The 15,520-nt window shown below is 41.7% G+C and overlaps 1 protein-coding gene and 2 long non-coding RNA genes across 5 annotated transcripts in view; 2 read left to right on the forward strand and 1 right to left on the reverse strand.

Annotated features, from left to right (window-relative positions):
* LOC135897069 (neprilysin-1-like) overlaps nt 1-15,520 on the reverse strand; it is a 53,781-nt gene that overhangs the window by 23,979 nt on the left and 14,282 nt on the right. The window lies entirely within an intron of this gene.
* The window catches only part of LOC135897070 (uncharacterized), a 53,363-nt gene that overhangs the window by 11,804 nt on the left and 26,039 nt on the right, over nt 1-15,520 (forward strand). The gene's annotated exons all lie outside the window — the stretch shown is intronic.
* On the forward strand, nt 4,308-14,563 carry LOC135897085 (uncharacterized). The gene is made up of 4 exons (XR_010562901.2): nt 4,308-4,676; nt 5,891-5,947; nt 7,010-7,200; nt 8,541-14,563. It is a non-coding gene; the product is annotated as an uncharacterized lncRNA (long non-coding RNA).

The following is a 15,520-nucleotide window of genomic DNA, read 5'->3' on the forward strand; positions in this document are numbered from 1 at the left end:
CGCGACAAGAAACGCGGTTACCATATGGCGTGGCAGAGCAGGCGCACGGCAGGCGATTCCCAGCTGGGCACATAGCAACGATTCCTATATGGTCACACGTGGTCACACTGTCTTTGTGTGATGATGATGATGATGATGATGATGATGATGATGATGATGATGATGATGTATGCGGCCATGGTTCACCAAAGGGCGCCAAGAAAAATTATGTCTGCGTTTCCATCAAAGCTGTAACGCGACAGCTTTGATAGTGTTCGAAGAGGGCGAGAAATGAGGAAGCTATGATGTCTTGTTTGTCATCTTGGCCAGAGCGTGTACAAGGACAATAATGGCTTGATCGCTACCGGTGACGCTGAGGTATTAGAGAGCTATACCTGTGCGAGCCAGCGGGCCCGGGGGGCCAGCGCAGACGCCACTGCGCATGTTGTACCGCACATGCGCACTGGCGTCTACGCTGGCCCGCTGGGCCCGCTTGCTCGCTGAGCTATAACTCTCTATTAATTGTATACCCACCGCGGTGCTTCAGTGACCATGGCGTTGCACTTCTAAGCATGAGGTCGCAGGATCAAATCCCGACCAGAGCGGCCGCATATCGATGGGAGCGAAATGAAAATGAGGGGAAAAAAAGAAAAGAAAAACGTCCGTGTACCATGCACTGCGTACACGATAAAGAACTCCAGGTGGCCAAAATCCATCCTGAATTCCTTACCAAGGTATGACTTATAATCATATCGTGGCTTTGGCATGTTAAACAACGTAAGTTTTTTTTTTATTTATTAGGCGCATCGTCTGCGCATACTTTTGCGAGCGCTTGTACTGCTTTGAACAAAATTGAAACAATATGTGATCTGTATTTGGCGTAGAGGATTAATTTTAATTACGCAGTGTCTGGCGAATTTCAGTGTAAATCAATAATTTAATTACAAGGCATAACGACTCACTGATTCGTGAAAACAACCCTGGAGCTATGAGCAAGGCTGTAGTGGAAGGCTCTGGGTCAATTTTGAAAACTGGGGTTATTTAACTTGCGGCTGTATGTGAGCTACAACTTTACGAAGCAAACCGACAATGAATCTCAAGAATTAAATCCCTCGAACGAATCCCCTTGTTAATCACGTTCATCGCACAGTACGGGCCTCGACCTGACAGCCTTAATTCAACGGGCATTCAAACATGGTTTATTTACCTGGTTGTAGACTCCGCAGTTCACGTACAACGTCACACGTGGGCGCTGGTTAACACTCCCAGGGCCGCTATTGCACACATCCGCACGTACCCAAGAAAGTTGACAGGGGTACGGATGCTGCGGTAGCTAATGTGAAAGATGTGGGCCCGGCTTTATTTCTACATTTCAATTAAAAATTACAATTTATTCCGCCCCCAGATCCCCTATTTTCACTAGCTCCATTGTTTATTTCATGTGGTAACCAGTTGTAACTAACAACAAAAAAAACGAGCCTTTCAGTTCCCCTTGTTCTTCCAGTTAAACGAAGCCACTCGAGCGCTTTTGCAAAAACGCACATTTTTTTAAAGTTCGCAGCTGCACAGAGTGTCAAAATCTTAGACAGTTTATCACAAGAACATTAAGGTTGCATATTGTTACGCTCCTAGGTGCATAGTGGGTTCATGAATGTGGCGCTCTTAGGTGCATAGTGGGTTCACGCCTCAACAAACAGTGTGCGGGGGCACCGAAGAGTGGTGAACGAGGAAGACGACGTGTGGCTGGCTGGCTGAATCTCGACAGGCGCTCAGCTGATCAAGGCCATCGCTTCTAGCTCTACCCGGCTTCAAAGTAACGCCTTTTGTGGGCGCAACAGAGTGGTGGAGGTGCGGGGTACGACAGGACGTACCACGGAGTCGCAACATCCAGAACTTCGCCGGAGCCGTCGTCTTGCCGGTCTTTTGCCAACGACCTTCCCTATGGCTCAGGACGGAGGTGGACAAATGCCAGCTCTAGTTTCACCTTCTCAAAGGTCAGCGCCAGTTGGACCTTTGCGGCACTACATGGAACCACGCTCGTTCGCGGGAAAAGTGGGCGAAGACGTTGACGAGTGGCTGATGCACTACACAAGGGTGAGCCGCTACAACTGTTGGGATTCTGTGACTCAGCTTGAATATGTCGCGCTCTTTCTGAGTGAGACAGCGCTGATGTGGTATGAAAACCACGAAGACTCCCTAACAACGTGGGAGCACTTTGTCGAGGAAATTAAGAAGTGTTTTGGCGACACCCACGCCAAACACACTCTAAGAAAAAAGAGAGTAAAAAGTGAGTCACAGCAACTTGACTCTCTTTTTTCTTCCGAAGACCCACTTTTGCGCGAGTAGAGTCAAAAAGAAGAGTCAACATTCCCGCATGGGTCGTTTGACTCTCAATAGCACGCTAAGAGTCATGGAAGATCGCCATTCCTCTGATATTCGAGATGAGTCTGGCGAGAGAAAGATTTAATGCAGGAGAAGAAATACCAGATAAACTCTTCTGTTTTAGGCAGGCCCTCGGGTTCCTGTCCTGGTTGTAATGCCGCCGTGTATCATTCTTTCATCCTTGTCATGTTCTGCAATTACTTCGAACTCTATATATTGATTTTTCTTGACCATGTTTGTTGATACCTCACACGCTTAAGCCATAGCTGGATTCCTATGATGAGGAAGACTTGGATTTGTCACACTGGTTCTGACCATAAGTAAATCTAAAAAAAAGTATTGGCTACTAAAGAGAGCACAGCAAAGAGATAAGTTCAGTAGGTGCAGTCAACAGTGTCGATTGTAAATGTAATCCCGCGACTTAAACTAAATTTCGAAGGTTTAGGTTCCAAAATCAATATCTTGTTATGAGGCGCACGGTAATGGAAAGCTGCAGATTTATTTTCAGCAGCTCGGGTTATTTAACGTGTACGGAATGCACGGTATACGCGCGTTTTCGCATTCTGCCCCCGTTGGAATGCGACTGCCGCGGTTGTGATTGGACCCGTCACCTCGAGCTCAGCAGCGCAACACCAAAGCCACTGGGCTACTGTGCGTTGCGTTCCGCGGCCACAAACAAATATTAACGTACGCAACACTGCTTTGGAACCCCCTAGAAATATAAAAACAAAAATACGGCAGTTTCGCCCCAATGCTGCCTGAACCACTGCACGAACTACTGCTGGAACCAATGTTCGTTGTTTCATCGGCTGAATAAACTGCAGTAAACATTCGCTTACTCCTTAAATTAGGAAGCACTGGGTCACGCGCGTACGTGCATACAACAGATCTCACTCAATGACGGCGAACACTCGCTGTCACAGCGTTGGCTTGACGAAGGGCGCGAACAGAGCGGACAGAACGCTTCTGCTGCCTCTTCCGTCAAAGCGTCTCCGCAAAATTGCGTTATCTGAGCGCCCCCCCCCCCTCCCCCCCAGCTTTGCGTCCATCGGAAATTATCACCAAGACAGAGCGAGGGTGGCGCAAGACCGGGCTAGAGCAACGGCTAGAGGAGGAGAAGCGCGCTAAACTAGCGCATCCCGCATCCCTCTCCCGGCTTGCGCGCGTTTTATCACGTGACCTCCTATAGATACTTGGGGCGCCCATCGAGCCCGGCTCAGCCTCGAACACTTCCTTTAACGCGCACAGCCAACGGCGCGGGATAGGATCTTATCGCACTTGACTTTATACGAAAGCTCACGGTAACACCGACAGATATATTTTGACGGTTGTGTCCATATAATTGCTATCGCAAAATTCGCAATAAATAGAAATTTTTACCAAGGACCAACCACACTGCTTCTCCATGTCGTGAGAGAGCGGTGAACGATAGTTCTAGAAAATGTGCTGCTAAATCTCCGCCAAATGACTACGCTCGCATTTGGTGATCGCGGCACACAGTCGCCAGAACTTGTGGAGGAAATGCCGGAGTTCTGGCAGCTTCAGGTGCACTAGATCATTCAGCAACATGGGCGGCTTTGTAGTTCTACCTCACATCAGAGCAAACTGCACTAGACGGAAATCAAGGGCAGCCGCACCGTTATATCTAAGGAAATTAAGGACAATTACGCCGCGTCTTCACACTTCGAGCATGCTCCGACAGCCCACCGATAGATATTTCAAACGCAACCACGCTCGGACGAGCAAATTTTGCTTCTGCCAAGTGAACGTAGCGGGTATTTCAACACGCGTATTAAATTCATGGCTGTTTCATTCGTGAACATTACTTAAGTGACGTAAAATTATCAGTGAGCAAAACAGTTTTTATTTCAACGCGAGTAAACAAAACCGAAACTAGCGCAACTGTTCTGCTCAGTTGTGCAGCTACAAAATGATCCAAAGCCGAAGCCGTCAATAGCATGACGCCATTTTAAAGTTGCGCTGCATCACGCACGAGTATACATTGTCGTTGAGTGGTTCTGAAATCGCTGCGCTAGGGACGACTGCAACCAAGCGTTGCGACAAGTTACGGTGGGAGCTTCTGTCCGTGCTGTGTGATTGCGACGAGGGGACCGCCGCCAGCAGCAGCGTTTCGCCGATTTCGTCTTTGCCGACATCGAGCAAGTGCGCTCGCCGGAAGCGTCCGAAGTGCTGCGGTTTGCACTGCATCTTTCATTGTGATATGGGAGATCGCAACGGACAGAGACGACCAGATGCATACGAACCACTACCAGCGGGGACCTGTGACCTGTGCCATATTTCTCTTAACGTCTCAGGTAAGCATATCAGCTTTTGTTCCGAGTTTACAAACGGCGCGGACTCGGTCCTTCCGGTATGGCTACATTTTGCGCCACGTTTCTCTTGGCAGTTCACAGACGTTTCTTGGGCATGCGTGCGCGTATGTATGCGAAAATACTACTGGCAGACGGAAGCCTCAGGAGAGCATCTGAAATTATTGCAAAGCTGTACTGCCAGGAGAAACACCGTTCTTAACGACTCCGGTGACGAGTGGCCTGTCGCATCGAAAGATCCGTAGAGTATCAAGTACTGTCCTGCGTAACTTGAAGTGTAGATACAATACTAGTACCAGTGTAACTTTCGCTGGCGAAGACAGGTAGTCGAAAAGACAGCTTGTGTATTCTGAAGATTTACTAGCGCTTTAGGTATATTACCGCGAATAATAAAAGCGCTACAACGCTGTATGGCAGTGTCAGGCGATGTGGCAGCACAGATATCTTAAGAGCGGTAAAGCGGCTGCATGCACAAGCGAACAGACACAGCGCTTTAAAAGCGCTGAAACAGAACAAATTTTATGTGCATTTGGCTGTAAGTAGAAAACACAAAATACGTTAGCTGACAATCTAAGCCGATGTATAATGTTATTATTTTTTATGTAATCTTTATTTTCATGGTGGTAAATATTTAAAAGCATGAATTTGCTGCAACCTTTATATAGTAAATCCTACTAGGCGCACAAAACCTGGCTGTGTTATGCACAGAATTTGTGGTATTCCTACTGGATTTTCTATTTTGAGTCCGGTATTTTATGAAAACGAGGGTCTTTTTATTTGTAGTCTTATGTTAGTGCAGATATTTGGCAAGCAGAAATGAATCGATTCCAAGGTGGTACCTCTTGGTGAGCTACATATAAACCCAAGTTTCTCCTGTCTTGGCTATTGTAATGTGCATATAACAATTTTAAGTATATACTGCTGTAGTTGGCTTAGTCGCTGTCGCGTATTTTGTAAAAGTAGAAGGCTATGATTATTTTACTGTTTTCATGCAGAATTACCTTTCTTTGTTGTACCAAGAAACGCTCACAGCATTAAATGAAATGAAGTGTGATGTATTATTCTGCTAATTTAATAAAGGAAATTTCGTCTGCACTGCATCAGAGATTAGTTTACTTTCTTTTACTAAACAATGCGTTATCTCCTCTGCTACGGCTGTTCTGTGTATTTTTGTAATTTTGAAATGTACTTTATTTTAGGTATTCAAGAAATGCCAACATCCAGAAGAAGACGCCATCTTATCCAGCACGTTATTGGTGAGACAGATCGTAGCAGGGACTTTCGCATATCTCATTAGCATAAGATGCTATTTGTTGTAATTTTTGTGTCCACTTTCCTGGCCTTTATTCATTTCAGCATTATTGTGCAAAGGGTAATACTTTTACATCGAGATAGAGTAATTGTCCAAAGGAGAGACATAGCTGGAGGAGACGGCACACATGAGCCTCCTTTGTCCGTATCTCTATGTTGCGCCGTTACTCTGTCATTGTCTACCAACAAGCCCAAGTTCTTCATCAGCTACATTTACTAATTCTCCGTTATTACAATTTCATTGATACAACATTGAAAGTACAGAGGTACACAGGAAGACAGAGACTTGAAATGATGAAGAGCCGTAGAACAAGGAGCATCGCTGGAGCCAATGTTTCGACAAAGAGAAGGAGATAAGTTTTCTTGTCAAAACATTAGCTCCAGTAAAATTTCTTGTTCTATCACTATTTATGATTAAAAGACAGCATTATTGCTCTTGCTGAAGTATTATGCATTATGGAATAAAAATTGGCAGGGTTAAATGTCAGGAATGTGATATTTCTTGTGTATTTTAATGCTACAGCGAAAGCCAGAAAAACAAGATGTAGAGAACCACGCTGTTACTTGTCACTACCCAGTTTGGCCAGCTTCATCAGAGCGTGCACTTCGTTGCATTATCGACCACTGGAATTCATTAATTGAATTGCTTCGTGATTACTTATATTTAGAGATGCTGAACTTGTTTTAATGCAGCTTAACATAGTGTGTGTAAAAAATATACAATGACATTTTAAGAGGCTTGCAATTGACTAGCAGATCACTTGATGGTATGAGCTCAGGTTTCCACTGAGCTTCCGTGCACAAATCGGATGCACATTCTCTTTTTTTCATTGCTTGGATTTTCATAAGCATAAGTACCATTTCTTCTTTGTCAATGTTCTAGTTGTGTTGTGGGACCTAACTGTTTACATTTATTTGTATTGGTATCCATGTTCCACAGACTGCGTAATTTTTCTTGTAAATTGTGACATGGTAGGACTAAGAGCATTTGTGCAAATTTGCTGCAGGTACACTCTGGTGGCTCCCGCCCCTGCATCCTACCACCACTGTGTCCTGACTACGTCCACTAGGGAGTTTGAAGCCTTTGGCGGCTCCTGCCGCTGCGTCCTGCCACCACCATGTCCTGACTACGTCCACTAGGGAGTTGGCAGCCTTCGTGATGATGCCAAGCAGGCTGGAAGCCAACAGAAAGATTAATGTAAATACATGTGATTAAGTGGCAACTTTTTGAGTGAAGTGGCTTGTAGCCACTCAGCAATGAAAGAGTTAACTTCAAAGCAGTTTAGACTCCCTGCTATCGGTGCAGGAATGCTCAAGTCCATGCAGTTTGCCTTAGCCGCCAAAAGGCTCTGTGGATTAGATGAAACGCGCTGCAAATTTTGAAACCAGTAGGAGACCACTTGTACATTTTTTTTCTTGCTTAACAAAAAACTGCTTTGATAAAGCTTTAGCAATCTAAAAAGAATACGGTGTACACTCATACATGGTATTGGGCATAAATTTACTAGGACTGCCTCAATAGTAAGTATGCCGATAAACACACCAAAACTGACTTTTTTTTGCTAGTTCATCCGCATCTCTGTGCACTGCTGTATAATTTATGTTCCTGAAACCAGTTTTTGCATGCAGCACAACTCCTAAATATGTGGATTACATAAATTTGCAGCTTTTACTGTAAGCCAGATTCATGAAAATAATGTTAATTGGCCATTTTGTCCATGTTTAATGACCCATAATAAACTGAGCAGTGGCTAATAAGCAGTTCAATTTTTGGTGTAAGGCCTCTTTTTATAGTCCCGAAAAATTTGGCCCCTTTAATGAAGGAACCAATTTTTCTGCTATGCCTTTTATGATGCATAGATTGGTGCATTACACAAAATCTCACTTAGTGCTTGCGCCAGTAAAAAAACTTTTTAAGTTAAGTATTTTTTGAAATTAACATTTGCGCTATATTGAAGGGCCTCCAGTTCTTCAAAAAAAATTTCAAGTGGTCGTGTGCCAGGTCGGTACAGCTCGCATGGAATTGCCTACTTACACAAATAGGGAGGGCCATGCCCTCCGTGGTTGCTCAGTAGCTATGGTGTTGGGCTGCTGAGCACGAGGTCGCAGGATTGAACCCCGGCCACGGCGGCCGCATTTCGAGAGGGGCGAAATGCGAAAACACCCGTGTACTTAGATTTAGGTGCACATTAAAGAACCCCAGGTGGTCGAACTTTCCGAAGTCCTCCACTACGGCGTGCCTCATGATAAGAAAGTGGTTTTAGCAAGTAAAACCCCATAATTTAAATTTTTTTAGGGAGGGCCAAGTACACTTGACTTTATGTTAAGATACTATTATTCATCTACAAAAGACAAAATGAAACATTCCATCCTATAAACAGCTCTTAACACTCATTTACACTTTTGCACATCTTTATACCTGAAGTCTGGTGGCTTGTGTCTGTTTTCATTATCTGCTATGTGCCCATGGTAAACTTCAGGTTTGCCCTATGGTGAAGAATATTGTGGTGCTTATAGATATCGATCTGTGTTTTTCAGGTTGCCTCGAAATTTTACCAAAGCCGTACCACACACGGGCCAGGCCTCTTGCAAACGGCGTATAACCAGGCTCAACACATGAGTGTCGAGTGAGTCCGGAGATCAAGGCAACCTGCTGTGCGACCAGCGTGCAACCTTTGGTGACCTCTCTACATGTTCCGCCTATTTCACAGCTGCACCTCAGCTGCAACTTATCCAAACAGCATCACCAACTGTGGTCACTCATCAAACCATGGATGAATGTTAGGGTGGAGTGATTTGAAGAGACATTCTATTTGTCTCTTCAAATTCTTAGCAAATACTTGTGTTATTATAATTAATATGTGTCTTTAGTGCCTAGTTTTTAATGGTTCCTTTCTATTAGAATTCTCACCATCGATTCCTGCTATTACTATAATGTATGTCTTTATGCCCAGTTTTTCGTAGTTCTTTTGTACTTGTGTATGTAATTGATAGATTCATACTTGTTATACAGAAGGCTAAAATGCAAACTTACAGCATTTTTTTCTTTCTTTTGATTATCTACACCACTGCAAAGTGTTCAAGAAATGTAACCTAACGTGAGCTCTTGTGCAGGAAAAATTTAAGAGCAATATAGAGTACTTATTTCAAACACCCATTATTCTTGGAAAAGTCAAGAATATAGGAGCACAAAAAAGAAAATATTAAACTAGAGAAACATAAGTTCCCCTCATAAGTCTGATAATAATGTGACTTCCTTTCACTGCAAAGATACCAGTAATATACTCGCACACAAGGTTTCAAACAAGAAAGCTATGATGCCCTTTGCATTTCTCGGTGCCCATTTGTCACACTGACGAATGTCAAAGGCATCGTAGGTTATATGCACACATTGGTTGTGTTACACTTTTGAGTATTTCATTTCTCAAACACAAAGGTTTACAGCAGTGCTTTAAATAGCAAGTGCATTTCCTAATTTATTAGTGCAAGAGTAACAGTACAGATCATGTAAAAATTATTTTACAGTCCATGGATGCACGCTTCTGATGACATAGCAGTGACGTGGTCGTGGGATGAATGTCTTTATTTCAGATTTAAATATTGGCTTCCAGGTCTGGGTTAGTCTCCTACTCTGAGTAGTCTAGGTCAAAGTCCATTTACTAGAGAAAGTGAATTAAACTAGAAATTATAAACATCAAAAGATCTTGTTTAGGACACTAATGAGACAATCAGCAAGGTTCTTTGGTTATTCATTTCCAAATTTGTGAGGATATATGTTATGACTGGTTTCAATATTGTGAGTACAAATATTTGTTTATTGTCACACTAGAGTGGGCTGCCCCATTTGTATACAACCCCTTTACAGGCTAAAAATTCCGTGTGTTACCCTATTTACTCGCATAATGATCACACTTTTTTTGCAAAAAAAATTGACTCAAATTCAGGGGTGCGGTCATTACACTGGTTAATTTTCCCGCAAAAAAAAAAAATATATTATCTGGCATTTACTACGGGATGACAACAGGTCAACAAATAGGCGGCTGCTGCTGTATGTAGTGCAGGACACGAAAAAAAATGGTGGCCGGCAGAGCAAGCCGAACGCGCCGAATGCATTTTTCTTCTCGTGAGTACATTACAGTGCATTCAAACAGTTTCTTCCATATTAGTAATGAATAATATTTGCAAGTTTGCGGCAATAACATAGCCATGCCCACTTTGAGGGGACAGAAACAGATGGGCGCACTTAGCTGCCAGTGACATAGGAACACATGCTGCGGAAACTGCGGCATTTGTCTTCACCACTATCCTAACGTGGCACGTTTCCGCTAAGGGTGGGTGAATATCTTAGCTGCGTTACAAACGTCGGCGAATGAATAGGGTACACTTCTAACCTATCAGTGTAAACGTGGCTGCTATCATTGCCGCTCGCGATTTGTTGCGTGCCCACAAGTGCAGATGAGAAGAATCGAAAGACGCCTTTTTTTGTTGTTTTTATTGACCACAACCATTATAAAGCCTACACATAATAAAGGAAAGTTTGGTTGTAGCTTTTTTTTGCCGTAGAAGTGCGGAAAGTGATGAAAGCAATGAAATGGGGCATCTGCTTAAGAAAGTTTTTTGCGTGCAGACTGCTTGGTTTGTCTTGAAGAGTCGTTCGCATAGCAGTCGACAGATGGTAAGCGCGATCATTATTAGCTAGATTTGGCACGTGACACATCGCTGCGGCAAGTTCGGGGTGAAATCATTACGTGGGAAATAAAAAAAATCGAATTAAAACGACAAAATTTAGGGGTGCGATCATTACGCGAGTGCAATCATTATGCGAGTAAATACGGTAATAGGCTGTTTTTGGTTTTGTGCACTCTGTGTTAAGGGATGCAAATGGTGACATACAACAGAATGCAAAAATGACTAATGAATTCAAGCAGGGCATGGGGCTTTTTAGGCAGATGCGTGCGTGTGCTATTTATAAAGCTCCCCATGGTATGCCTGAAGGCATTTTCTAACACTTTGGTAGAATACACTGACACCCACTTATTAACTCCTCGAAACAACTTTTTTATATATTTGTACTAGAGATTTGAATATACTGTCATTCATAAAGTGTTTTATTAGATTTGAATTGTCATTTATTTTTGTGTAGCTGCTGTTTTTTAGTTATGTCCTACACAGTGGCAAAATATTTTGGGGGGCACTTTCCTGTGTATAAAGTTTTCAGAAATAGCTTCATGCTGTATCTTATTTAGCTATTCGTATACTGCAAAGTGGTGATACCTATCCAAACGGCTTGTACAATTACTGGAACTATGCAAGAATATATTAGGCCACATTAAATAATTTTAGAGATTGCAATTTCAATTAGATATGAGCATTCTGCATATCTTGAAGAGTACGTATGCCAAATTTCGTTAGTATAGGACAACTATAAGTGCATAAGGTTATTCTCATGCTATTGTGAGAAAATGTTTTTGAAGTATATTCAATAGCTTTTTTTCACAATAGCATGAGAAGTATGCAAGATTAGTAGGCAGGCCTCTCTGCCTGCCTACTAATCTTGCATACTTCTAGTAACTTTACATGCTGTTTGAATAGATATCGGTACTTTGTAGTCTACGAAGAGCTGAGGTAGCTACAGCACACTGCTTTTTGTGAAAATTTAGTACACAAGAAAGTGCCCGCAAAGATCAGTGTATTTTCCCATTGTGTGGGACATAACTCAAGAAGCAGCTAAAGAAATACTAATGACATATATGAAATCTGCATGAAGAACTCTACAATTTGCTCTCTTTCAAAGCCTCTAGTACGAATAATAAGACTGTTTCGAGTAATATTCAATCAGCAAAACATGCCCCTTGCTATAGTGACCTACAACATAGAAACGCAGATTGAATGCAAGTCTTTTTGTTAAAGCGACTCTGGGCTGTCTTCCCAAGGGCTTCTGTTAAACACTGAAATTTCCTGCATTTACCAGAAGTGCAATACTAAAATGTTTGTGGATGTGCAATTGGTATTGGCAAACTAACAGAAAAAAAGACAGTTCTGTGAAATGAGGAATTGACTATAACTTTGTTCGACATTTACATTTTGACTCCATATCTTTGTTTTGTGCTTTGTACTGAGTGTTTCAGCAGTGACTGCCGCTAAAAATTGAACATATCTGCTTCATGACAATGCGACAATTTTCGCTAACAGAAATTTATAGCAGTGGCAGGCATTATAATTACAGTACTCAATAACGTCTAGTTTGTAAGAACTCAGACTAGCACCAGTTCCGAGATACACAACCCAAAAAGACATGATCAGATAGGTTTATCTTCCACACAGAATTGTCCCATAAGGCTTACAAAATGTTTTGTGGCTAAGTAATATCTGCAACAGCAAAGCATGTTCCACCAAGTATGGCGATAAATATTTCAGAGCTGTCAGTCTGAGGACTCCTACAAACTAACAATACCTTCAGCACTGACTAGCCTCAATAATAGGATGTCAGCCATTTTGCTGAAATTAATAAAACTTCAATTATTGTGATATTGTTTACGAAAAAATTTGCAATTGTAATGCAGTTCTAGTATCTGTCACTTGTAAATATTTTCCAATTAGTTTTTCAGACTACAATTTTTGGTAATAGAGGTATTCATTGCAGAAAGGTCTAGTACATGGCACTTAATAATAAAGGTACTGGTCATTGTAGACTTTCTGTTGCACAGCTGTTTCTTGAAATCTGAAAGGATGTACCCGCCTCCTTATGTTAGCTAGAAACGGAAATCTGTCAGTATGTTTTGTTTAAAATACAGCTGATCAACCCGATAGTTAGGCTGCTTGCCAAATATAAATCATAACAATAATAGTGAAGGACCATAATAACAAAGTGATGCTGACTCATAACTATGCCCAGCTACATCCACGCAGCTGTGCCATACAATGTGCATGTGTTCAGAAGAGCCAAATGCCCCAGAGAGAAAGCAACAGTAACTCATTGTTTGTCATCTTGTTCAAGCAGATTATGCGCTAGCTGTAATTTATGCTCAGTAAATACATAAATCAGTCATGTCAGGTGTCTTACTTTGGGTTGCAAGTTCGAAGTTCTTGTAATCTTGCTTGTTTTTATTTTGTTTCCTTTGTGAGCATGAGTGACTTGGTTGCCTTCGCACATATTCTCAAAACTGTTTCATCACTGGGAATCAGGAAATTTAATTTACATATGAAATTCCCAGTTCCCAGTTACTAATTTGGTAGGCTTTGAGCTTAATTCTCTTAACTTTTATATGTTTAGCTACCAAGTAGTCTTATCGTGCATTGAAACATATCCATGCAATGCAGAGAGGGCACCCAAATTATAAATATCTGTTCTTGCTTTCTACCCTGCTCTGGTGTTTTCAAAACCTAGCATTGGTGCAATGGCCTGTCTGCAGAAAAGTAGTAAAGTGGCTAAATTTAAAGGTCAACAACATAATTAAGATACAAAGCAAAAATATAAGTTCGCAATTGTCCCCCATAACGAGAGTTCTGCTTAGAATTTAAAAAAAAATTGACATCCTGCTGTGGTGTGAGAATTGCTCTGGGTGCCAAGGGGACTACGTAGCACCTGTACTAGTGTATACAAAGCAAAAAAAAAGGTCACTCCAGATTGGAACGGCAGTGGAAAGTCAAGCACAGATGCTTTATTTCATGCACCATTAATGTGGCTTATCATCTGCTCCTGTTGTATGGGAATGCATACGTTGGGAAGACAATCCTTCGCACCATTGTTACCTTAGCGGGACACCAGAGAAAGGTAGAAATCGAGAACAGGTATTCACACTTGGTTGCCCACAGTGTGTTATTTGGATGTGTTTCACTCTACAAAAGACTACTGTGGTAGGTAATCATAATGACAAAGACAAAACAAATAAAAGAGGTATGTGTCAGTCATCCGTCCGTGACTTCCAGTGTTTATAGAAACACTTCTTTGTGTATATGTGCCAAGCCGTAGGGAGGCTTTACGTAACTCAGTCATGCTTGCTAAGCTAAAGATTGGAATAAGGAAAATCACAAGAACATTGTATGAGTGATTTATAGATGTGGCACCTAAAGTAACTTATTCATGTATGTCCTGAGGATAGATTACAGCCAGTGCATAATGTGCTCTTACAGGATGACTTGTGATGAGTAAAAGAAGCCTTCCTCACATCTTCCTCTTTGTTTCTTTTGGATCTTTGTGCACTATGAGTATTGTTACAGCTGCGTGCATGCAGCTGGGTATAGTTTGTTTATGTGTTCTGCTTCCTCTCTTGTCCTCATCATTAATGCGCTATCTTTGCCGTAACAAAATACAGCTGCCTGTGCTACTTATTTTGTCAACGTGTTTGCATTATGGAAAGTTTTGTATTAGCGGTTATTTCGACCTGTGAAATTGTCTGTGTCAGCTATTTTACTTAGTCTTGCAAAAGTATGTTTCTCAACATAAATAAATGATCAGTATAAGTGTTGCTGTATTTATTTTTGTAATTTTGTCAGTTATGAGATTTTTATACACTGTTGCATGTTGTATGACAGAATAAAATTGATGCACAACTTTTTAATGTGTTTTTCAGATCAATTTTCATCTCACGCTAACATGCACAAATTGTGTGGGAAAAAGTGCCAACAAGAGTACCATATGGTAAGACAGCTGTTTTTACTATTAGACTGGATTATCAATTGCCAACCAGTTGTTTTCAGCAAGCATAGCATAATGCATAGGTAATGTAATCTAAGTTGGAATATTGTTTTTATTGCACTTCCTTATATGGGTCTCCTTTATACATAAGTGCAGCCTCTCTTATTTGTTATGTGTAGCTTACTTGCTTAGAATGTTAAGTCGTAAGTTAAGTCTTTTAGAACAGGGAAATAGGTGGAACTTATGAATCTTTTGACATATTATAAGAGACTTGTGCGGTGGTGAATTAACCTTCTACATGAGTTACATAATATTTTGGGGTCTCATTATGGTTCTGAGTGGCATTGCAGTGTCATGCATATGCAGCTGCAGGCTACATATTGGATATTTATTTAAGACTGTTTTGCTTAGTTGGCTATTGATTCCAGTTTAATGGTAAAGAGAACTGTCTTGCTTTCATAGTGATTCTGTGCTGACTTATACATTTGAATTTTCCAGAAGACAATAACAAAGATTGATGAAATATTAACTTTTTCTTGCTAACCTGCCATGTGCTTTTTGTCAAGTTTACTGTGGATTCTTTGTTATCCTATGTTGTCTTTTCATAGTAGTCTTCTTGAGAACTAGCCGTAGTCGTGTGTACTTACAGCAAGAGTTGTTGACACATTTTGAAAAGCGGCTCGACACTGCCATCCAAGAGTGAAACGACTTACATAGATTAGTTACCTTACTTTATTTGCAAGAGGCCGGCACCACGCACTAAGGGTAACTTGACACACTGCTGGAGTCATCAGACTCATCTAGAATAGTTCGGTGAGTCATTCTTGCAGTGTTCATGAGACACTTTATCTTGAGTCGTTGGACTCATTTAGAATTGTTA

The sequence above is a fragment of the Dermacentor albipictus genome, chromosome 5 (assembly GCF_038994185.2).
Source record: "Dermacentor albipictus isolate Rhodes 1998 colony chromosome 5, USDA_Dalb.pri_finalv2, whole genome shotgun sequence".
NCBI lineage: Eukaryota > Metazoa > Arthropoda > Arachnida > Ixodida > Ixodidae > Dermacentor > Dermacentor albipictus.